The following is a 24,704-nucleotide window of genomic DNA, read 5'->3' as shown; positions in this document are numbered from 1 at the left end:
CTATGAGAAGCAATATACTTTCTTATTCGATCTACTGGTTGCTTTTATATTCATGATAGCTTCCTACCCATAATTCGAATTATGGTTATGAAGTTAATTGTAATTGTAACTATTGGCATATGTGATCTTTCACCTAACCTTTGCAATTTAATGATCCATTTCCTATCAACTGGAGACTAAAATCCGACCATTATCGTTTCATCAATTAACACTGAATTCATTAAAAAAAGAAGAAAAAACAAACCCAGAAATACTTCATGTACTATTGAACCGAAGATTAATCTTCATCAAGGAAAGCAAAGAAGAGAGGGACATGCAAACGGCCATATACCGCATTTATTCGAATATAGCACGCCCTCGCGTATAACTCGCACTCCTGATTTTATTTTACGAAAAAAAGAAATATACCTCGCAGATTAAAAAAAGGTTTAAACACGTTCACGTCGGGGCGATAATAACTCGCATCCCGCGTAAACAACACTCCATCTCCAACAGTAAATGCAAGAAAAACAAGTAATTTTATTATATCACTGAATAAAGTACATAGACATTTGCTATATGTACAATATATTTCTCAACCAGTAGTGTAATTAGAGACAACTGTGGATAAAACGAATGAATCACATGAATGAATGAATGAATCACATGAATCACATGTCCCATTACACAGAAATTATGCTGTATAGACTCAAGCAAACCATATGTTGCACGTGCAAACACAGTAGCTAACTAAATACGTACTATTGTCCAATTTTTCAATTACAGGAAATAAGTGTTTGTTTGATTGCATTTGAAATTTTCGATGTCATTAAGACAGATCACAAAGGTTAACTAGAAATAAAAGTCTACAGTCAATTGAGACTGACATGCCATGTAATGTGTGTGAGTCCACTCCGCAGCACGAGGTGGAAGCGGCACGAAAACAAGCAGCAAAAGAATTCGACCGAAGGGTTAAACTTTGTGTAAGTTGAGCCCGTCCGAGCGTTTGTGTACCGTTTCCGCGTCCGAGCGACGCGGAAACGATACACAAACGTAATAAGAATTTTCGTCGGAATGATACACGGGCAAAACCCCACCCTATTGTGAACGTGTTTAAGAAATATGTAGTGAATGTTGTTTTGACAGTTTCACATATTATGGAATTCGTTTGCAGAGAATTAGCATTTCAACTCACCAAATGTCGGCTTGCCTTTGTCGTTGGGTCGCGCGATCTTTTGTTAATACCGCACCAATCATATGCATCTTCATAGCTGCTCTGTCTCTCCTGGCCTACCATTGCTCTCTGTTTTGCGCTTTGCTTTCACTCATTAGTCATTCGTGAAGAATTGTTAATCGTGTAATTCAAGTGTTCTAAATAACTGGTAATTTTTGCTTGGAATAATGCGAAAGATGACACTATTTGGGTAGATAACTTTGAAAAGGCACACAACAAAAAACCGCTCTCGAGGCCGAAAGTAGTGATAGCGAATAAGAGATTCTTGATAAGTCTTCAAACCATTTTCAATTTTTTTCCCGAAAACTTGAGTTTCCGAAAATCCACGCATATATCTCGCACCACGATTTTTTACCTTTAATTTTGGAAAAAAAGTGCTAGTTATATATTCCAGTAAATACGGTATTTTTCTCTTCTTATTATGCTATTATTAAGTATCGCCCTGCCACACGACTCTTTGCTTTACTAACCCACTCATAGGACACTTTTAAATGATGACGAATGCCAGTTTATATGATGACGTGTTTATTTAATGACTTATAACTTGCAATTAAATATATAAATAAATTTTGTAATAAAGTCGCGCGAGTTTGCGTGTGTGTGTGCGTGTACGCGCGCGCGCGCGCGAGTTCGTGCGTGCTTCCATACAAAATCACTTTTGTGCTTGCACAAAAGTGATTTTGTGCAAGCACAAAAAGTGAAAATACAAAAAGTGAAAATGGATTTTGTGCTTGCACAAAATCCATTTTCCTTAATGAAAATGGATTTTGTACTAGTGGTGCTTCATTTCATTGGTATATGATTAAATTAGTATAAAGCAAATTAATGTGAGAATAAATATATCAGCCTGAAACTCTTTAAGGACATATACGTAGTTCAATTTAAACATACAAGTCACTTCGTCATATTTCGAAAAAAAAAAACACGTAATATTAATGTTACACATGTAAAATTGTCAGCTCGTGGTTGCTTTCATGATGCTAGTTGTACCGAAGAATGACCGACATACTTTCATTTCTAAACGCTAAATACAGGAACGTTTCTCATTCCGAAGCTGTTTTAATATGTTTTTAACTAGTTTAATAAGCTTACATTCAGGAAATCTTAGCGAAGACGAGTACAGATATTTCACATTAACAGCTTCGGATTTTTAAACACAGCACCTCAGAAAATTCAACTACAAAATACACCCGAGTGCATTCATATAAACACTAATATTAGGAACATCGGAATTCACCCATAATACCACCGCATGCAAAATCAGTCAACGACGGTGGTGATGAAAATTTGAGACAGGATGCCAGTGGTTCTCTAATAATGTCAAGCTAAAGCACGAGACGATGTCAAGAGAAATAAAGACGGCTGAAAACTGTTATTTAATTTATTACATGTGAAGAAAAATTAGCGTTCATTAAAACGGTTTTATATACAGATAGGAATCGGAAGTTTTTATCACAATTTGAGTATATAATATCGGTGCAGAATGGTTAGTGGATAGGAATCGCATATTTGGCATCCGAGAAATATAAATCTTTCGCCAATGATCTAGTACATTAATTCACTAATGGTAAAGGAATAAAATATATAACTAAACGGACAAACAACATTTTAAAACTGTGTGTGTATTCAAACAGAGTCAGCTTAAATTTTATTATTTACCTCCTGTTTTAATTTACTGGCGAAAGTTGAAGGGAAAAGCATCAGGAAAAATGTAAAACACGTCCAAATTACATACGATTTCTTCTCTTGAATATCTCCAGTGATTGCATGATAACCCATAAAACAACAAACTTCAGTGTTCATAGTTAAAGTGAGGAAATGTTTGAATGACAACATGCAACATGACAACATTTCTTTAAAACAAGTTTGATACAATCCGCGTAGAGTGTCATCAGTTTCTTTATCTGATCGAATTGAATTGACTTGTTTATAGATAGCATATATCTCATTTCTTCGTTAATTCCCTTCAATATATTTTGGAAAAAAGAAGAAAAAAATGGGATAATCACGATGGACACTGATAAAAATGAATTAGAAACTACCTCGACGAAAACCAAAAATATGTTTCGTATATCAGGAAAAAAGAAATTAAGCATCTTACAGTTGGCAGAAAATATGTAATTGTCAACACTAGCAAAAGAAGATAACAAGCTAGAGGCACAAATGAGTACAGTAATGTTTACTGTAGTGCATGATCCCTTAAACAGAATGCATCTTCTGGCAGCGCTTTCTAATTTACAACATTTCTGAATAAGAAAATTTAATCGTGAAGCCTTTCTGTACATGACGAATCGCATAAACATAAGAATGAAAAAGAAAAGTACAACAATGGCGTTCGTTACAACTTCACTGCTTTCGTCAAAATGAAATAAAGACTTGCATTTAATGAAATAAAGTAAATGTACGCAAGGAATCAGCAATATAACAAAAGAATAAAGAATCAGTAAACGAAACTTCTTCATCCGTAACCCACTGCCATCTCTAGACAGGATTCCTTCAAAATACGCGAATCCAAAGAATGCACATAAAAATGCGATAACTTGAAAATCTCTGAAGAAAGAACTAGTTGACATCTTTGTGAAACGTCGTACAACAAAAACACCGTGCTCTAGCAACAAAGGGTGTATATTTTTCTTACAATAAAACAACACAATATTGCCAGACGTAATTCTTCCGGAACACATGTGTGATACACTTAATATACAAAAGAAATTGAGTAAGCTGCGTTACTCTATTCATTTCAAGTATAGGTGTAAAATTTATCTACACATGCTCGAACAGAATGAGTAGTAGTATGGGTCCCACTTCTGACCAGATCAACATCAAGATAAGATAAGGAATCGTGACGTGATTGGTTATTCATTTGATGACGTCATTGTGTGGTACGTCATGAGTTTGGAATGTTTGGAATTTAACTGTGGGCACATGTGTTAATGGCTTCAGTTCTTGTGCTTTGGTTCGCGTATGGAATTATGGGTGATGGTAGAGATAAGGATTCGTGTTGTGATTGGGACGACACGTCTGACCAGATCAAGATCAAGATAAGATAGGGAATCGTGTCGTGGATGAGCGTTATGATCAGATGAAGATAAATGATCATTTGTTAGTTCTAAATTAGTGACGTTATTGTTTTGAATGGAAAGGAAGATATATTAGTGGATAAGGAATCGTGTCGTGATTGGTGGGGCACTTCTGACCAGATCAAGATCAAGATAACATAAGGAATCGTGACGTAATTGTCAGTTGTAAATAAATGACGATATTTTTTGAATGGAAAAGGGAGATATAATAGTAGATAAGCATTCGTATCGTGATTGGTGGGACACTGTGAGCCAAATAGGGTTAGGGCAAAAAGGGAAGCGACACCAGTGACTTGGATGTGTGTTGTTATAAGATGTAGAAAAGTAAATGGTTTGCGTATGCCATTATGGATGATGGATAGTGATAAGATAAATTTGGAATGTTGGGAATTTCGCTGCCCCCCCCCCCCCTTCTGTCAGTGACATTACTTGGTGTGTTTGGTTCGGTTTATGAATTGTGGGTATGTTTAGAGATAAGGAATCGTGACGTTTTGCATTTGGAAATTTCTGGGGAACATATGTCTCTCTGTGATATCACATGGTGTTTTGGTTTTCCTATGGAATTATGGGAGATGTTTTTGAGATAAGATATCTTGGAATTTTCACAGGGTGACACACATTTGTCATTGTCGTCAAGTTTTATGTTTGGTTGTCTATAGATGGTTGTACTAATTTTCCAATACAGTTTGGGTATTTCTTTCCTGTTAAAGAGTGGGAATTCTTAGAGAAGAGTCGTGATGGCGGCAGTGATTACTTTTTTCTGAATAATTTAATTATATACTGGTGTCCCTCACACACACACACACACACACACACACACACACACACACACACACACACACACACACACACACACACACACACACACACACACACACACACACACACACACACATTAGACATGAAAAGTCACTAATTTATCCATGTTAATACTCTAATATGTACCTTATGATTATTCTTATGAAAAAAAAACATTATATTGTAGTAAAATTATGCTTACCAAAACATACGAGCAGTGATTTCCAGAATGGCAACATCTTGGTACTATCTAGGTTTTCTGGATATTAAAAATTGTAGATTTTTAACATGTATTCCCAACACAGCACACAAACACAAGTCGGAAAATGCAGTTGACTTTTTCATTATAGGTTACTGGGGCTAACATATATTCACAGCACAAAAACACACAAAACATAGGAGTTGAAAGACATTTCTGTAAATAACCAGAAAGGCTAGTTGATTACTTAATTTAGATTACTATCCGATTAGTCCTCTGTATTAATTCTTGCCCACAGTTACTCATGCTATTTTTTCCCAAGATTGGTGGGAAAGTCTATGCGCCTTTTTGTTTAGGATAAGTGTTATTTCCGGTTTCGAATCAAAGTGTTGTTAGAGTATGGAATTCTGACTAGTGAAATTTTTGTTTTCAAATTGATTGATTATTTTTTCTATTTTACTTTTAAAATTCAGTTTAACTACATATTCTAACATAATTAACTCACATACATAAATAATATGTATGTGAGTTAATTTTCCAACACTGTAGATTTCTCATTAACTCTTATCTTAAGATATCTCTCTTATCCAGTTTATTGTATGTAGGTGAGAAATCGTGTGTTTAATTTGGAACTCTTCGTTCCCATGGGAAATTATTGCTGGAGTAAAATAATGCTTACATTTATTTTTTTAAACCAATATGAGTATTAATTTTACCTTCATTTCCTTGTGCTCTTAACCTATTTCTGTAACTGAAATTTATTTTTTTATTTACTTTTCTTTATCATTATTAATTTTAAGTAACAGATATTAATAACGGATATTGCAAGAAAAATGGCTTTCGATGAATTATAAAAGAATTCATCGAAAAATGTTCTGTGAATTGTTTTTTCCGATGAATTGCATTTTCGACAAATTGTCGTTCAATGAATTGTTCATTCCATGAATTGCCTTTTCGATATAATGCTATTCGTTAAATTTTCCTTCGATGAATTGTTTTTTGATGAATTTTCCCGTAACCGAAACTACACATAAGAGTGCCCTGTCGAACAGATCACTAAATCCAAAATAGAAAGTATTTTCTATTTCATTTACGAAATACAATGATAAAGATACAAAAGACAAAAAAAAAAAAAAAAGTGATATCTCTCTCTCTCTCTCTCTCAGACATTCCGCATCCCTCTTATGATTTGTAATTTTAGTGTTTAAATCAGTGAATATAATCTTGTGGAGATCTTTAATATATCAGAATTCAGGCTAGAACCAGGATACTACTCCTAAAGTTAAAATAATAACACTTCTAACATAACTCATACCGTCTCTGTTTTTATTCAGTAATCCTTCAAGATCTTCCCACACTCTCATGGGTATTGAAAGGGGTGAAGGAAGTATTTCAACCAATTTCTTGGCGTATTACTAGCAGTATTAGAGTTTGGGATTTCTTAATTAGTTTTCCACTTTTGTCTCTGTATTACAGTATATCATTAGACTAGATAATGACTAATTAATATTGATATCCACTACAAGTTAAATCCAATAAATCAAAGTAGTGAAAATTGCTGAGTATTACATTTTTAAGTGAATCCCAATCAAGAAAGCCAGCAGTACATTAGTATTAGTTTAATGTATTAGCTAATGAATCGATAACCCATAAATTCTAATGTAATCTAATCTAAATACGAAATATAGAACTACAAGCCATTTCAAACCTACCACAAGGAAGGTAATAGTGTTACACTTGCGATAAAAGTAATCTCTTACTTAAATAAAATGTTTATTTTAAATTATTAGTGTTCATGTTTGTTCAAAAGAACGGAATGGATTCTGAACTGTGGAATGGATTCTGAACTGTTTCGAAGAAACACTGCAGGCAATTTTCACATCAATAGAGTACGCACTATTCAAGAATTGATATGAAAGAATGGGAAACCTTTATTGAACGAATTCGTCGTCTTTGGTGCAAGTTTTGTTCCTTCCTGTTAAGTTCAGAATGCAACTGTTGATTTTTTCTCAATAATCAAGTTTATCAATCAATTACTCTGTAGAACGTTTTTCAGCGTTCTAGGCCAAACCTCGTGTTTAAAATTAAAGCCCTTTCACAACTGCAGTGAAAAGTGATAAAACTGAAGTTTTAATTATGTGAACAAGAAGGGTGGAATTTTTTCACTTTCATAAAATAATACAAAAGTGCATAGTTCTTTTTATAAAATATATTAATACAGTACTTTGAAATTGCTGCCAAACGATATCTATAGGCAATAGTTTTCTTAATATGTGCGGTTGTATACACCTACTGGCAGCTTCCATTTCCTCAGATGTGCGAGCACGCACTCAAGCAAGCACACACCCATCGTTTAGAGATCATTTGAGATAATCATAAGATTGCATGTACTTAACAGAATGAAATTTTCAGTTTCATTTAATATCTATTAGATTTACAGCTAAAAAGAAATTTCGTAAATTTACAGTTCTTAAAAAAATTGAATATCGCCACAGTTTTCCCGTTTTCCACTCATATGCCCAACCTTATGTCTTATATATAGCCTGCGTAGATCAGTCAGTATAGGCGAAACCCTTTGGTTCGATTCTGGTCAGTGAGGTGAAGAAACTTTATTTGGTCTATTTCGAGAAAAGGTGAGTTATCCGGTCTCCTACGGCGATAGGGGGACTTTTCACCCGGAAACTCTGGTTTTTCGTTCCCTCGAACAGACAAACCGTCCCCGTGACCACACACGGATTACAGTTAGGAATATTCCTGAGTGTCTAAGCGGCTCACATCTCATCATCTTCAGCTGACGGATCAGACCATAGGCCTGATCCGTCAGTTATGCTGGTCCCAAGCCTGGATAAAATTAGAGGGAATTCAGATGGTGCCGTACTTCGCCGTAAGAGGAGCCTCACGGTCGTTGTATTATCATGCCAATACGATACGATACGATACGATATGAACTGAAGATGTGTTCCCATCTCATATGAAGGTAGAAGGTTTCTTCCCCACTTCCAATAATTGGGGTCATTCAGTCCTCTAAACAGACCCACCTTAAGAAATCCACACATGCAGTCGACAAGCATATCACACTATCTTCAAATCCTTAGCTGCCTCGCCATAATTTCAAAACAACAACAACCATCCTTTCACTTCAGTCCAAAGAGACTAATTAGAAAATTTCAACCTATATGGATTAAGTAAGCTAAGCTATTTCAATTGTTGTTTAGGTCATTTCCTTTGTATCTTCCTTGGGAAATTCTACGTGCATTAGATACCATGGATAATTCCGTGTAAGCTAGAGAAAATTTTAGTTGTGAATATCAGTTTATATCAGAATAATTTTACAGTTTTGTATACCTCGTATGTATCCAATAGGGTGATGTAATAGTTTTCATCTTCAAGTCCGTTTGTCAGGCAGATTGAGAATAAAGGCGCCATATGATTTTTTTTTTGTTTGTTTGTTTCGACTAAAGGTGAGTTAGCCGGTCTCATACGGTCGTAGGTTTTTTTTTTTTTTCTCCCGGAAACTCGGGTTTTTTGTCCCAGAGAAGAGACAAACCGGTTTCCCCGTGAACACACACGGATTACAATCAGAAATACTGCCCTTAGGGGATACATCAAGGAGTGGCGACCCGGGGCTGCATTAATTAACTGTAATCCACCCTCGGTAAGGGGGGAAGTCGACCCGTACTATTAGGGATGGATGAGGGGATATAACGATGATTTCTTATATGCATACTGATGTACGATTTCCATTAGTCGTGCCAAAAATTAGATTGCAGAATGCAAAAAAACATCAAGTCGACATTTGTGACACAGATGATACATTTTTTTCCTTCAACTTTTTTATAAATAATGCCGACTGACAAATTTATTTCTCTAATTAATTACCCCAAAGGATTACAAGCATGTCAAATATTTAGTTTATTCACTAAGCTTCGCTATATTTAGTTTACATATGAATTTTCATTATATATGAAATATAAGGAAAACTCTCAATTATGGGCGAGATACAATACGATATGAGTGGCAGAGAGCCCTGTATTCTTTGTATATAAACACATTCGGTTGGTAATGACGCTTTATTCATCTGTGAATTAAGTATTATTTTAATGAAAATCCTACCAGGAAAGTATAGAAATCTGTAACACATGTTAGGAATATGGATGAGCTACCAGACAAGTAACCAAAGTGTATTGTGTATTGCGTTTATAAAATGTATGCATTCTTCGTGTTTTGCATTCTACATGTTTCGGGGATTGAGACGAGCTGACTCATTTTCAGTTCAAAACTCTTATACATGTTGTTTACATCTTAGAAATTATTCGAACTCAGGTTTTTCTCGAACTAAGGGAATCGTCAATACCGATTGAGAATCTAAGAGCTGATAAATTTGACTCTTACTAGCTGAATATATTACTGTTGTAGTAAAATGTTTAATAATACTCGTAGTGAATATTTACGATGCATTTGCACTGCTTATGCCTAAAAAAATAATGCCTTAAAAAAAAGTGTAACTGAACTACATATTATACATTATTGAGGAATTCTTGATGTACATATATTTGGAAATTCATGAAAAATTTGCTACATTTTTCTCTTATCTACTTATCAAGAATAGCTAATATTTGATAATTCTAATCAATCAACTTTAATTTTTAAACCTTAATAACTCATTAATGAAAAAAAGGAAGTGACTCCATATGACCTACAAAAAACAGCATTACTTGGAACAGTGCATATTTTAACATGCTACCTGACAGACTATTCTTAGATTCTTGGGCAGAATCTGAATTGTTCTCTATCACCAATCAAATTGTTATTTATATATATCTTGTTTTGACTGTGTATCAATTATGTGAATAAAGTAATTCTTCTTCGTCTATTATTGTTTTGTGTTGCTTTTCTTCTTTGGGGCGTTGCATAGATAATGTCTGATTGTGCAGGTTTAGAGCCGTGAAGTAATGATCTGCTACTTTGCATTTTATGACTGATGCAGTGTAACTGTTTGGTGGTGCTCGTACGTATATGTGATGTAGGCAAAAAGCAGTGATAGTATTTCCGAATATTTCTTCTCTAGTACATGATGTTATTGTTGGTATTAGATTATACATGGATAGTGTGTCTAGGTATTGTACAGTGTTGTTCTGGTTTTCGTTTGCAATATTTATGTTATGTCGTCGAATATCATTAGGTATTCGGTTGAGCATATTTCTTGGCGTGAAAGCCAGCAATTGAGTTCGTGGAAGAATTTTATCATGTTTAAGTTTGGTGGCCTACAAATAGAGTTTAGTATTATGGGATGCTGTCTATTTGTTGTATTAGTGATTTCGAGACAAAGAGTTTCAGCATGCTTAAATTGATAGGCAGTTTCTTATGCTATTAATTTATGTTAGATAAATATTAATATTCCACCCCTTCTTTTTGTTTGGAGGCACGACCTACGTTGTTAGAAGCCTGGAATTTGGAAAGCAGTCCCTTCGTCATTAGTTATGGATATTTCTGTTAGGCCGGAATTACGCCGGTTTTATTGATATATAAAACCGGCGTAATTCCTCAGATAAGCCTGTAACAATAACCAATGTTTTCGGATGCTTCTGATGTTAACAGGCAAGATTGAGAGTCCTCTATCTTGTACTGTGTGTTATTTCCATGCATCAAGTGAGTCTAAAGTACGATTGCTGTTGTATTCTGGTCTGATTACATCTATCTGATGGTTCACATTCATTTTGAACTAAATTGGAGTCTTTTATTTCACTCTCCAATAATAATAATAATAATAATAATGCATGACACCTTCATGGAGTTAAAGGACCCATCAAGAGAGGGAAGCGTACACTGCATAATTCATTTTACTCACTCTACAGTGAGTGCACATCAAGTCGATGTTATTTAAGATATCGAAGCCTATACGTATAAGAAAATGCACCAAGAAAAATCCTTATACAAGAAAAATCATCAGTTCTTTTTGTATTCGACCGCAGTAAAACATGGGAATCATTTTGATCACCACGTAAGTTTCTCTTTATAGACAGAGTAGCGCTTGACTAGGTCTGCAGTAACCAAAATTCAAAATGCACGATAACATGAACTGAACTATTTTCGCAACACAATCGTAGCGACAACGTCATTAAGTTAAATTTCTTACTAAAATGCAATGAATATGTATAAAAGCTATATCTGTCTTATACGGAGATAACACAAAATAGTCTAGCAGGTGACAAATGATTTTCTCTTATCCTGGGATGAGAATGGCTAGCTAACAGTCAATTAAAATTACCCAATCGTCTTCTTTGAACGCATTATATTGCAAAGTACACCTTTTTATTCTAGTATCGTATTTTAGGGTTTCAGATTATCTAACCCTAATCCTTAGTACTTAGTTTAATTCTTACTATTCCAGTTAATTCCATTGTGATTCATATTTACAGTTCTATTTGATAATATTTTTTCAAGTGCTATTTGAGATAAATCTGTTAATTAGTTTTTGAGCTTGTGTGCGTTGATTAATGGACTAGTATAACTAATGAAACTGATGTGTACAAATAAGTTAAATCCAATAAATCAACATTTTTTAAATGTAAGGTATATATTTTATGTAAATCCCAAGAACGCGAAATGCAATTAATATATCTTTATTATAATTTGGAAGAAATAGATGGGAAGGAATAAGTGATTTGTATAGTGACGAAGTAAGAGTAATTTACTCAGGTGGAGATAAAAAGAAAAAAGGAGTTGCACTTGTTTTTAATAAAAGAACAGCAAATAACATCATTAGCATAAAATCTGAATGACAGGATTAATGTGGTAACATTGAAGGCTGAACCGGTGGACATAACAATAATGCAGGTATATATGCCAACAAGTCACCATTTAGATGAGGAAATAGAGGAAATGTGCGAACAATTACAAGAACTAATTAAGGAAGAACAAAGAAACGGGTATAATTATAATGGGAGACTGGAATCGAGTTGTGGGAGAAGAAGAGGATGAGAGTGTAGTAGGAAGATACGGGCTAGGTAACAGAAATGAGAGAGGAGAAAGTTTAGTGGAATTCTGTAAAGAAAATAAGCTAATAATTACGAATACTTGGTTTAAAAAATCTAATAGAGGACTATCCACATGGAAAAAACCAAGTTTAGTGGAATTCTGTAAAGAAAATAAGCTAATAATTACGAATACTTGGTTTAAAAAATCTAATAGAGGACTATCCACATGGAAAAAACCAGGAGATACGGAAAGGTATCAAATTGATTACGTTATAGTAAAACAAAGAGTAGTGTAAAAATTGCATGCAAGAATTCTGGAGCTGATATGTATTCTGACAACAACCTATTATTGATAGAAATAAATGTGAAACTAAAGAAAATAAAAGAAACCATGAAAATAGAAAATAAATGGAACTCAGAGAAATTAAAAAATGCCAAGGAAATTGGAAATAGATTGGAGAAAGAATTAGAGGAAACAAGTTTTGTCAAAACTCATTCAGATAAGAAATGGTAACAAGTTAAAGAGAAAATAAAGAAGATTGCAGAAGAAGAAATTGGATATGTAAGAGCTAAAAGAATAAAAAACCTTGGATAACTAATAAGATGATTTCTCTAATGGAAGAAAGAAGAAAATTAAAAAATAAAGACACCCCAGAAAGGAAAATACAATATAGAACCCTGAATGACAAATTGAGAAAAGAAGCAGAACGAAGTAGAGAAGATTTGCTTAAAAAACCATGTGAAGAAATGAAAAAATTATGAGAGAGTGGAAAGGTAAGATCTTATGTACGAAAAAAGCAAAAAAAGCATGAATCACAAGACAAATGGAATTCGAACTAGAGGCATAGAAAATAAAAAGGGGAAAATCGTAACTGAGGAAGATAAAATCCTAATGAGATGGAAAGAATGCATTGAAGATCTATATAACAAGGAAAATATACCAAATGAGTTAGATGATATAAAGAAGATAAATGAAGATGGTCTAGGCCCAGAGATTTGAAGACAGAAGTAGAAATGGCCATTAAAGAAATGAAATGCAGAAAGGCAGAAGGAATAGATGAAATACCTGCAGAATTCATAAAACAAATTTAGAAGGAAGGAACTGAAGAAATAACTAAATTAATAAATTTAATTTATAACAAAAGAGAATTACCAAAAGATTTTATGACCTTAATATTTATACATATACCAAAGAAAAGTAATCCAGTGAACAGCATGGGTTGTTGAACAATAAGCCTCATTTCCCATAAACTAAAAATACTTATGACAATCCTGACACGAAATTGCATCTAATGTGGAAGAACTTCTTGGAGAAGATCAGTTTGGTTTCAGCAAGGGTAGAGGAACAAGAGATTAATTGGACTGTTAAGAATAATAAGTGAAAGAAGTCTGGAAGTAAATAAAGAGGTTAATTACTGTTATATAGATTTTGAAAAAAGCTTTTGAATTTGTAAAATGGGATAAGATGGTGGAAGTAATGGAAACGATTGGTTAAGATTGGAAAGACAGAAGGCTGATTATTTCACTATACATGGCACAAACTGCCATGTTCAGAGACATATATGGTACAACAGAACCAGGTATCACTGGACGAGGAGTAAGACAAGGCTGTTCTCTGTCACCAATTTTGTTTAACACGTTTTCTGAATCATTTTTAAAAGAAGCAGTGGAGAATTGTGAAGAAGGAATAACTATTGGAGGTAGATAGGCAGATATTTGTAATAAGATACGCTGATGAGACAAGGCATTATTATCAAATACTGAAACAGGACTACAACATCTGTTGAACAGATTACTGGAATATTGTATCAATTATGGAATGAAAATTAACATCAGAAAAACAAACATGATGAAAATAGCAAAAAGAGGTAAATATGGATATCAGAATAAATGGGGGAAAATTGAATAAGTAAAGATATTTAAATATTTAGGAAGTGTGGTTTGCAGTGTACGAAGATGTAAAAGTGATACAAAAGCAAGAATAGCGAAGGGAAGAGATGCCTTTAATATAAAATGGAATTTATTCAGAAGTAAAATGGACAGATACCTAAAGAAAAGACTAATAAAATGTTATGTGTGAAGTGTTTTTCTGTATGCAGCTGAAACGTGGACATTGAAGAAAGAAGAAATTAAGATTTTCGAAAGCTTTGAGATGTGGATTTGGAGAAGGATGGAAAAAATCAAATGCATAGATAAAATAACTAATGAAGAGGTCTTAAAAAGAGTAGTAGAAGAAGAACGAAGTCTATTAAAGTGGATAAAAAGAAGAAAGGAAACTAGATAGGAAATATTCTGAGAGGAAATAGAATCATCAGGGATGTCATCGAAAGAAAAATAGACGGGAAAAGACTCAGAGGAAGAGTAAGGAAAACAATGCTAGATGACATGCTGAATGGAGACAGGTACACAACCTTGAAAGAGAAGGCTCAGAACAGAAGAGAGTGGAAGAAACGTTTTTGCTACTAAGAGAAGAACCTGCTGAATTGCAGAATACTTAAGAAGAACAAGAAGATTATATATTACGGAATATATTACGGAAATAGCACAGATTTAACAGTGTGGGAAAATAATACACACGCACATAGTTTGTTTATTTATTTATTTCACTAAGTTATTCTGGTTACAATATCTAGTTCACTAAATTTTAAAGGTAAAATAGAAAACTATCAATAATTTGAAGGGGAAAAAAACAACCATATAAAAAAATCTGCATTGTGAGATGGGAAATTACCGATCGCTGGCTGATATATTCGTCAGGAAGAGACAGTTTGAGCTTACACTCACCACCGTGTGAATAAAAACATAGTATGATCCCAAGGCGAAGGAATTAATGCATTTTTGGAAATTATGGAGACAACTACCGTGTTTGAATAAAAACTTTAGTTTACTATTACTAAAATTTTACAATTCGACGTTTCGACCTTTATGTCAAGGTCATCTTCTGGAGCTTACAAATATACACAGGAAACAAGCCATACTACAATCATACTGGTTCGTTAAAGATACTGACTAACCGCTACCACAATTGTTGGCCTGACCTCTAGTGAAAAAAAAAAAAAATTATATATCAACGCTAGAGTCCAATTATTTGTGTTGTCTACTATATACATATATTAACATCATTCCAGCCAGTTGGAGTTGAATGGTTTCTAATAATAGCAGATTGGCTAGAGTCCTGACTTGTGTTGAATCTTTCAAATTAGGTTGGCTGAATGTGTGCCATCCAGATCCTTGGAATTTTCATACCATCTTTATTGTTGATATTTGGGTGGTTTATCAGGATTTCGCAGGATTCTTTAAATTTTCTTTCGTACCATGTTTTTGTGCGGTGTAAGGAGCAGGTGCTTTTCCAGTTGATTTGGTGTAAGGTGTTGAGTGCGTGGTCTGAGTGGCCTGCTTCACCATAATGGTTATATTTAATGTGTCTAATTTGTTCTTTTTTGCGTATAGGGATTGTCCGTCCTGTTTCACCAATGTACGGTAAGTTACAGGTGCAGCGGATGCAATAAACTCCAGGATGTGCTAATGGGAGGAGAGGATCCTTAGAGGAGCTGAATATGGTTTTAAGTTTAGTGGGTGGTTTAAAGGTGGCATTGAGGTTATAATGTTGTAGGATTCTGTGGATTTTTTCTGATAACCCTTTAATGTATGGGATGGCTATGGTTTTACTGTAATCTAGATTCGTTTTTGTTGTGGTTTTTATAGAGTATTTTTTGACAGTATTTTTGTTATAGCCATTGTTTATGAATCTGTCGCTAATGATTTTTAGTTCTTGTTTCAGGGCTTGCTGGTTAGAGCAAATAGTTGTGGCTCTGTTTTTAACGGTGTTTATTACTCCATATTTTTGTGCTGGGTGGTGATATGAATTCGAATGTATGTATTGGCCCGTGTGTGTCGGTTTTCGGTAGACTGTGAAGGATAGATTGCCTGAAGGAAGACGTGTAACTAGTGTGTCTAGGAACGGGAGCGAATTTTGGTTTTCGATTTCAATGGTAAATTGTATGCGTTCGTGTTTTTTTTTAGGTACTGAGGGATGTGTTTAGCGTTTGTCGACCGTGCGGCCAGATCGCGAACACGTCGTCAACGTATCTGAGCCAAACAATGGCTATAACAAAAATACTGTCAGAAAATACTCTATAAAACCACAACAAAAACGAATCTAGATTACAGTAAAACCATAGCCATCCCATACATTAAACGGTTATCAGAAAAAATCAACAGAATCCTACAACATTATAACCTCAATGCCACCTTTAAACCACCCACTAAACTTAAAACCATATTCAACTCCTCTAAGGATCCTCTCCTCCCATTAGCACATCCTGGAGTCTATTGCATCCGCTGCACCTGTAACTTACCGTACATTGGTGAAACAGGACGGACAATCCCTATACGCAAAAAAGAACACATTAGACACATTAAATATAACTATTATGGTGAAGCAGGCCTCTCAGACCACGCACTCAACACCTTACACCAAATCAACTGGAAAAGCACCTGCTCCTTACACCGCACAAAAACATGGTACGAAAGAAAATTTAAATGCGAAATCCTGATAAACCACCCAAATATCAACAATAAAGATGGTATGAAAATTCCAAGGATCTGGATGGCACACATTCAGCCAACCTAATTTGAAAGATTCAACACAAGTCAGGACTCTAGCCAATCTGCTATTATTAGAAACCATTCAACTCCAACTGGCTGGAATGATGTTAATATATGTATATAGTAGACAACACAAATAATTGGACTCTAGCGTTGATGTATAATTTTTTTTTTTTTTTCACCAGAGGTCAGGCGAACAATTGTGGTAGCGGTTAGTCAGTGTCTTTAACCAACCAGTATGATTGTAGTATAGCTTGTTTCCTGTGTATAATTGTACGCTCCAGAAGATGACCTTGACATAAAGGTCGAAACGTCGAATTGTAAAATTTTAGTAATAGTAAACTAAAGTTTTTATTCAAACACGGTAGTTGTCTCCATAATTTCCAAAAATGCATTCGGATCACCGTGCAAGCCTAAAAGAAAGGCGAAGGAATTAACGTTATACAAATGGACAGAATATCTAAGGAACAAAAGTCAAATAGCTTTTCAGGTTATTAGAGAACTTTCGTTCTTTTAAGCTTGTTTTTTCGTGTGTGTTGTGCTGTAGATAAAAATTCAATTTTTTGTAATATCTATTTGCATTAAGAAAAATCATTCTTGAAAGAATGTAAGTAAATTTAAATTATCATTAGAATTTCTAGATTACAAAAAGAAATTATTGTAATCCTTTAAGTCTCTGTTTATTTTTAATTATTTTTTGAAAATGCCGTTTGGTTTTTTCTCTTCACGGTAAACAAAAAAACACCAAAACCCAAACATTTGTAAACAAGATAATGAAAGTTCGAAAAAGAGGTTGTCATTTGCCAATAAACTTTTAGTGATGTCACCTCCAACTGATAGTGATAACTTCGGAGCAAAAAGAAAGTGTGTGTTTGGGGGACACCACCATATAATTAAATTATTTAGAAAAGCCTAAACACTGTCGCCATCACGACTCTACTCTAAGAATTCCCACCTTTAACAAGAAAAAAATACCCCAAACTCTATTGGAAAATTAGTACTGCCATCAATAGATAAGCAAACACAAAATTTGATGAAAATGACAGATGTTTGTCACCCTGGGAAAATTCCAAGGTGTCGTATCTCAAAAACATTGCCCACAATTCTATAGGCAAACCAAAACACCATGTGATGTCATAGAGACATGTTCCCCAGAAATTTCCAAACACATAATCTCATGATACCATATCTATAAATATCACCCACAATGCCTTAATGTGAACCGAACACACCACATGATGTCCCTGACAGAAGTGGGCAACCAGCAAAATTCCAAACATTCCAAATGATATCATCATCTGAAAACAACACACATCCACGTCACGATTCCGTATCTTAGCTTGATCTTGATCTGGTTAAAAGCGTTCCACCAATCATGATAGAAATCTTATCCACTAATATATATATTCCTTTTCCATTCAAAACAATAACGTAACTTATTTACAACAAAAAATTACCTCCCTTATTTGCAAGTAACAAATTACGTCACTTATATTCATCTGATAACAACGCTTCCACGCCACGATTCCTTATCTTATGTTGATCTTTATCTGGTCAGAAGTGTCCCACCCATCACGACACGATTCCTTATCCACTAATATATCTTCCTTTCCATTCAAATCAATAACGTCATTTATTTTTCAACTAACAAATGACGTCACATATTTACAACTAACAAATTACATCACTTATCTACATCTCATAACAACACACACCTAGGACACGATCCCTTATCTCATCTTGATCTTGATCTGGCCAGAAGTGCCAAACCAAATACTACACGAATCCTTATCTCTACCATCACCCATGATTCCATACACGAACCAAAACACAAGAGCTGAAGCCATTAACATATATTCTCCCAAGGGAAATTCCAAACATTCCAAACTCATGACGTCACACACACAATGACTCATCATCTCAACAACCAGTCACGTAACGATTCCTTATCTTATCTTGATCTGGTCAGAAGTGCCTATCATACTACTTGCAAGATATGCAATCCGATTAATAAGAACAATGCGATTTCCACACATCCTTGTATTGAATTGGCCATAACTCTAAACAATTACAGACTTTTATTGCTACTCACACAAAACCCAAATGCTGTTGTTTATTGCTATTAATTTATTTGCACACACAATCAGATTCACAAATATTCGATTAAATCCAAATTCTGCAATTACACTTTCTTGTTACATGCCAAACATTCATGTCATCAGTTTTAATCAAACTGATGACATGAATGTTTGGCATGTAACTTTCACTAGTTTATACATTAACATAAGGTTGCAGATTTGCAGATAATTTTATACATTCGTTCACTCAAATGAAATATTTAAGCAATGGAAACTGTCAGAATATTATGAATAGGAGCATTCGTAATGTAGAGCTTTCTAGCGAATTTTTGCGAATTTCAGAACTTGTGGTCTTTGGAGCAAACAAGTAGCGTTTTCCCTTCTGCAACAAAATAGCTTATAGACTATAATCCATACAAATGGCGAAGTTCAAAACATGGAATAAAATTTATGGAAGAGGATTGCTTCTGTGCCCTACAGCTAACAGTTGAGCAAATCCAGCAGCAGCATGGATGTTTGTAAAAGTGTTTTGGTTTTATGTGAATGGGAAGATAAAAAGTTTTCTTCTCAAAAACAGTAAACAGTATTTTTAGAGGCCGCTTCAGCTATACATAAGGTTGTAACCGGTGGGTGGCTGATTTTGAAAGGCTCTGCTTAGGGATAGGTTTTTGCCTGTCTCTGAGAAGGGCCACCACTTAGATTATGGCTCTGCTTGGTGGTGGGGGGTGAGCCTGCCACTGGGTAGAGCCAATGCTGAGAAGTTCTTCTCTGTGATCGGGTGAGCCTGTCACTGAGTAGAATCACGCTGACACCGGCGATCTTTCAGGATCGCCTAACTTTTAGAGCCCGCTTCAGCTATACATAAGGTTGAAACCGGTCTGGGTAGTGACCTCCCACCGTAAAGTATAACATTATACAACTCCTAGGAAATGTGTATTACATTATGAGAAATACTAAGAATAGCGATCGGAACCTTACCCAATTTTGCTACGGGTTGCCCTAGTTTGTACTACGTGCTTTAGCTCACGCTAGTAGTCGCCGATACTTTTATAGTTTACTATACTATATTCGGCATGAAACTCTTTGATTCTGATCTTTGAGTTTCTTATTCGGTTTTAAAAAAGGAGGGATTTAATATCTCCTTAATTTAAATAATAAAAACAGGAAAATAACTTTCTCATTGTCTGAATTAACCTTAAAATAAATAAACACTGTTTAGTTTTAAGAACATCACCTCATACTTATCAGCAGTGAGAATGTATCGTACCTTTAAGTTGATTAACGTGAGAACTGTTATTCAAAATAAATAAGTAGATACATAAGTAATAAAAAGTATGACTTAAAGTAATGTTACCGAATTCCCTTTGATGAATGGGTTAGAAGTGTAGAGTTATTTACTTTATACTTGACACAGCTATAAATTACAAATGCTTTTTCAACTTGTTCTAAAGCGATACCGACTTTTCTGTTATTTGCTTTTTTTTTTAATTAAGTCTTATTAAGTGTTGCTGGCAAGCCTTTCTGCTCTTAATGATAAATTAAAAATAAACGGGTTCATATCTTTATTTCCTTTTCAAGAAACCGAAAAGAATTCATGATACAACAGAAGAAAAGATAAAATGAAAACCTAGGAAGGAATACGCATATTATAAATTAATATGAAGTTACTTTTGATAGACTTTTTTTCCACATTTATTAATATTTATATTTAATAAGGTTTTACATCTATATTGACATACATTTCCATTTACACTAAAATGATATGCATATTTATATTTGCATTTTATAATATATGTACAACAACAACTGACATAATCTGTATTTATCTAACACTAACAGTGCTGCCATCTACAAAGAAAGCTGCTCTCGCTGGTGTCACAAATTAAAGCATCAGCATAAGCGTCGATTCCTTTCGGATGTGATAGCAAATAAATGAGAAAATGGATCAACTTTTTAAGGATTTCAGGGTTTTGTTTGTATGGCATAAAACAATTGAACTTTCTTTCCTGAGTGGCATAATTAATGGACACGTAAATGATGTTAATGTGAACAGAGGATGTTGTCGAATAATTTATTCTTTTCTGGTTCTGTGTGTAGCAGGTATTTATCACAACTAAAGAATTCTGGTTTACCGAGCTGAGTATTAAAACTGTAGAAGATGTTCTTTCATTTTTACATCCAATAATTGGAATATTTAGCATGGTATTCCACCGCCTTCTTATGTCTCCTGGATATTTATTTTGTTTGCAGGAGAGACTGCTTTTTGTTGTTTTACTGCATACTTTTTATTCAGGGAGGTGAACGTGAACTTTCATACGATTAAGTTCATTATATTTGTTCAACTGTCATTCAGATTTTATTTGATGTTTATTTCAACGTTTTCATTATCAAAACTGATAATGAAAATGTATTTTCATTATCAGTTTTGAAATAAAAGATATTCACGTGCAATAAAAGTGTAAAAAAGCACACTTTTATTGCATGTGAATATCTAAATACTGATTTGCACTTGAAAAAAAAGCAGTTATGTACTCAATATGCGTTTTCTCTTAGTGAACATTTCTTTTGCCTGTTCCATGAGACCAGCGAATTCATCTGCATTTGTAACTGAAAACTCTACATGTAACAGCGTAGGACATTTAAGTTTGATTTACATGCCCTACGCTGTAGGATTCAAGCATAGTTCCTTCCAACTGAAGGTAAATTTTTGCGATATATTCGCCGTCATGTTACGAAGAAGCTTTATTCTTTCTGTTACGACGATTCTTATTTCTGTTAGCTATGTGCTGCGTGGATAAAAATATCCACACAGCACATTTTATTTATATTATACATTTTATTCCACATTTGATTTATATTTGGTTGAATTATTGATTTATATAACCCTATTGTATTAAATGTAATACATAGGATTATATTGTATTGGCAAAATATGGATTATTGGTTTTAATTTCTGTCTGCGCGATTAGCATTGTGGCTATGCACTTTGCAACGATATGCCTGTGAGAGGAGTGTCCTGGGTTCTATTCTCGTTGCCGACGTGAGGAGTTTAAAGATCTTTCTCAGACTTAGCCAAGTTAACCGTCTTGGGCGTGGACAGCAGGGTTTATCCGGATTTTCCTCCTGCAAGCAGGCAAACGGCACCGTGACCACACGCAGCTACAGTCATAGAATATACCGGAAGGAATAGGGTCAGTCACCTTTATCCTCTAGACGGGTATGACTGGTAAGGGCTTAAGATAGCTCTGTAACTTAAGATAGCTCCGGAGTTTGGTATGCAAACTCCCTCTTCAGCTGAAAATTCCATATAAGAAGGAAGAAGGTTTTAATTTGTACAAAACATGATTAAACAATCTGATTAAGGATAATTATGAAAAGGTGTTTATCTGAAGAACATTCTTTAGTTATTTTTGAGAGAAAGATTTATTAATATTTATATTTATCAAAGTTTTATATGTATTTACATATATTTCCATTAATTAATACTAAAAAATACATACTGTATATATGCTAAAATACTAAGTGCACAGAATGTAAAATGCCTCTTATTTCTTACATCGATATAATCTAAAGCTTATATCGATGTAAGAAATATGCTAATTAGGATTGTTAACTGCAATACGATAAAAACTCTTTAATATACTGTTGTGTAGATTGCGCATTCCGCCAACGATATATTTTGGTATGCCCGAAATTTGGTATGCAAACTCCCTCTTCAGCTGAAAATTCCATATACAATTATTGAACATACCAGTGCATATGAGTAATAAAGAGTCTATAAAATTTATGAGAATTTATGGGTTTAATGTTATGGCTTCTTTACAATATGTAATTTAGTTTATTTATACCTGCTTAGATATGGGATTTCCATTTTAGATTACGAACCACGTTATATCTAGTTACCATATATTCGCAGGTCATCTGAATAGTTTCGCAAGTGTAATCACTTCTGGGGTCGGGAAGTGGATGCTGTTTATCTGGCAGAATCGCTTTTCTAACTTCATTTCAAATAGGATGAAGCATAATAAATCAGATTCCACATTATGCTTTAAAGTTGGCATGTCGTTTGAAGAGAAGACCACTGACATATGATCAGTGGATCTCATGAGGTTCTCTTTCAATTCCTTTGAACAGAGATCATGTATACATGAGAAATAATATAAGTCGAACTGAGCCTTGCGGAAATTGTATTTTGATTAGTTTGTTTTCGCCGAAGGCACCGTTTATTTTAACTATCCACCTTTTTTCTAAATAGGATCGAAATCATAGGTGGCACATATGTGAGATAAGAAAATATTTCTCCAAGTGATAGTTCTTATGGATTATAGCAAGAAGAGAACTAAAGATATTATTTTATCTTTGTTAATTGCATGTAAAATAAAGCAGCGGTCGCATTCCCGATCCCGCTCTCTCAATTGACATGTTGTGACAAAATTCACAATTGTCACAATCCTGGCTTCGGCCATACTCAGACTTGCCATCGGGATCCGAGATGGTAAAACATGATTAACCCTCAAGAGAAAGAGTTTTTCCACTACTCGAGAAACCAATGGCAGTGAGCTTTACACCACCATTCATAGCTTAGAATAGTCCTTGTTAGTGTTAGGCTTGTCTGCGGCTGTGCTGCCATAGACACCCATGCTCTTAAGCTTCTGAACTACAGTTGTGATACTAGCGTTGCTTTCAGGGGCATTTCTGAACACGGTATTTCAACCGAGGACAGAAGATATTTAGGAGATCGATTATACTTATGCTATTCGAACCCACAGCTGGTAGTATGGAAAACGATTAGAGGATGCTATTAAATATGTACGAACTATGTGTACTCTAGCTCTCTTCAAGCGCGCGCACGGCTGATGAAACACAAACGTTTTCGGTACTTAGTTACTAAAATGGGTTTTAAAATTATATCATAATTTAACACCTATTAGAATATAATTAGAAAGTAATAAATAATTTATTATTGCCGTAAGTCATTCGCGAAAACAATGCCACATTTGCTGATCTTTGGAATATACTAGATTCGCAGCCCATCAGGGATTCAAAAATATTCATAAGAGCAGCTGAGAATGAGTTAGCTAATTTCGCATGGAAGTCGAAAGGGGTTTCCTTAAACAATGGTTCTTGTTCTGGAAATATAACAAAGATATCACGGACTCAACAACTTAACACGTTGTCCACATAACCTTGTTGGAATGGTAGTAATTCTAAACAATTACATCATTTTATTGAAAATCGACTGACACAAAAATCAAGAAAATGAAATGTTATTAGATTTCGATTCTGTTTTCACACTCACATAATACATACACAGAAACATTAGGTTAAGCACAATTTCTGTAATTTATTTTCTCTCTCTCTCTCTCTCTCTCTATATATATATATATATATATATATATATATATATATATATATAATATATATATATATATATCAGTTAGAAGCATTATAATAGAATTTATTTTATTTTTTACATTCCTTTAATAGTTTAATATTTTGCATTTTCTAGAGGTTTTTACTCACTTCCAGAATTAAATAATCATTGTAAAAGACAAGTCGTGACTGCATGCGAGAATACATACAAATCATGGAGTGCATACAATTCAAGGGATACATTAGTGAACCTTGTTAGCTGAGAATTTGACGACCTTAATCTTCAAACAGCAGCATTAATATTTTTAAAAAACTTTGGATGGTAGTGACATTTTTCTTCTAGTGAGATGTTATCCTGTCTGATACAGGGATGACTAG

This window comes from Typopeltis vanoorti, chromosome 1 (genome assembly GCF_054136105.1).
Source record: "Typopeltis vanoorti isolate ZY-2024b chromosome 1, IOZ_Tvanoo_1.0, whole genome shotgun sequence".
Classification (NCBI taxonomy): Eukaryota; Metazoa; Arthropoda; class Arachnida; order Uropygi; family Thelyphonidae; genus Typopeltis; species Typopeltis vanoorti.
The sequence above is the reverse complement of the archived record's forward strand: the minus strand, read 5'-3'. Positions refer to the sequence as shown.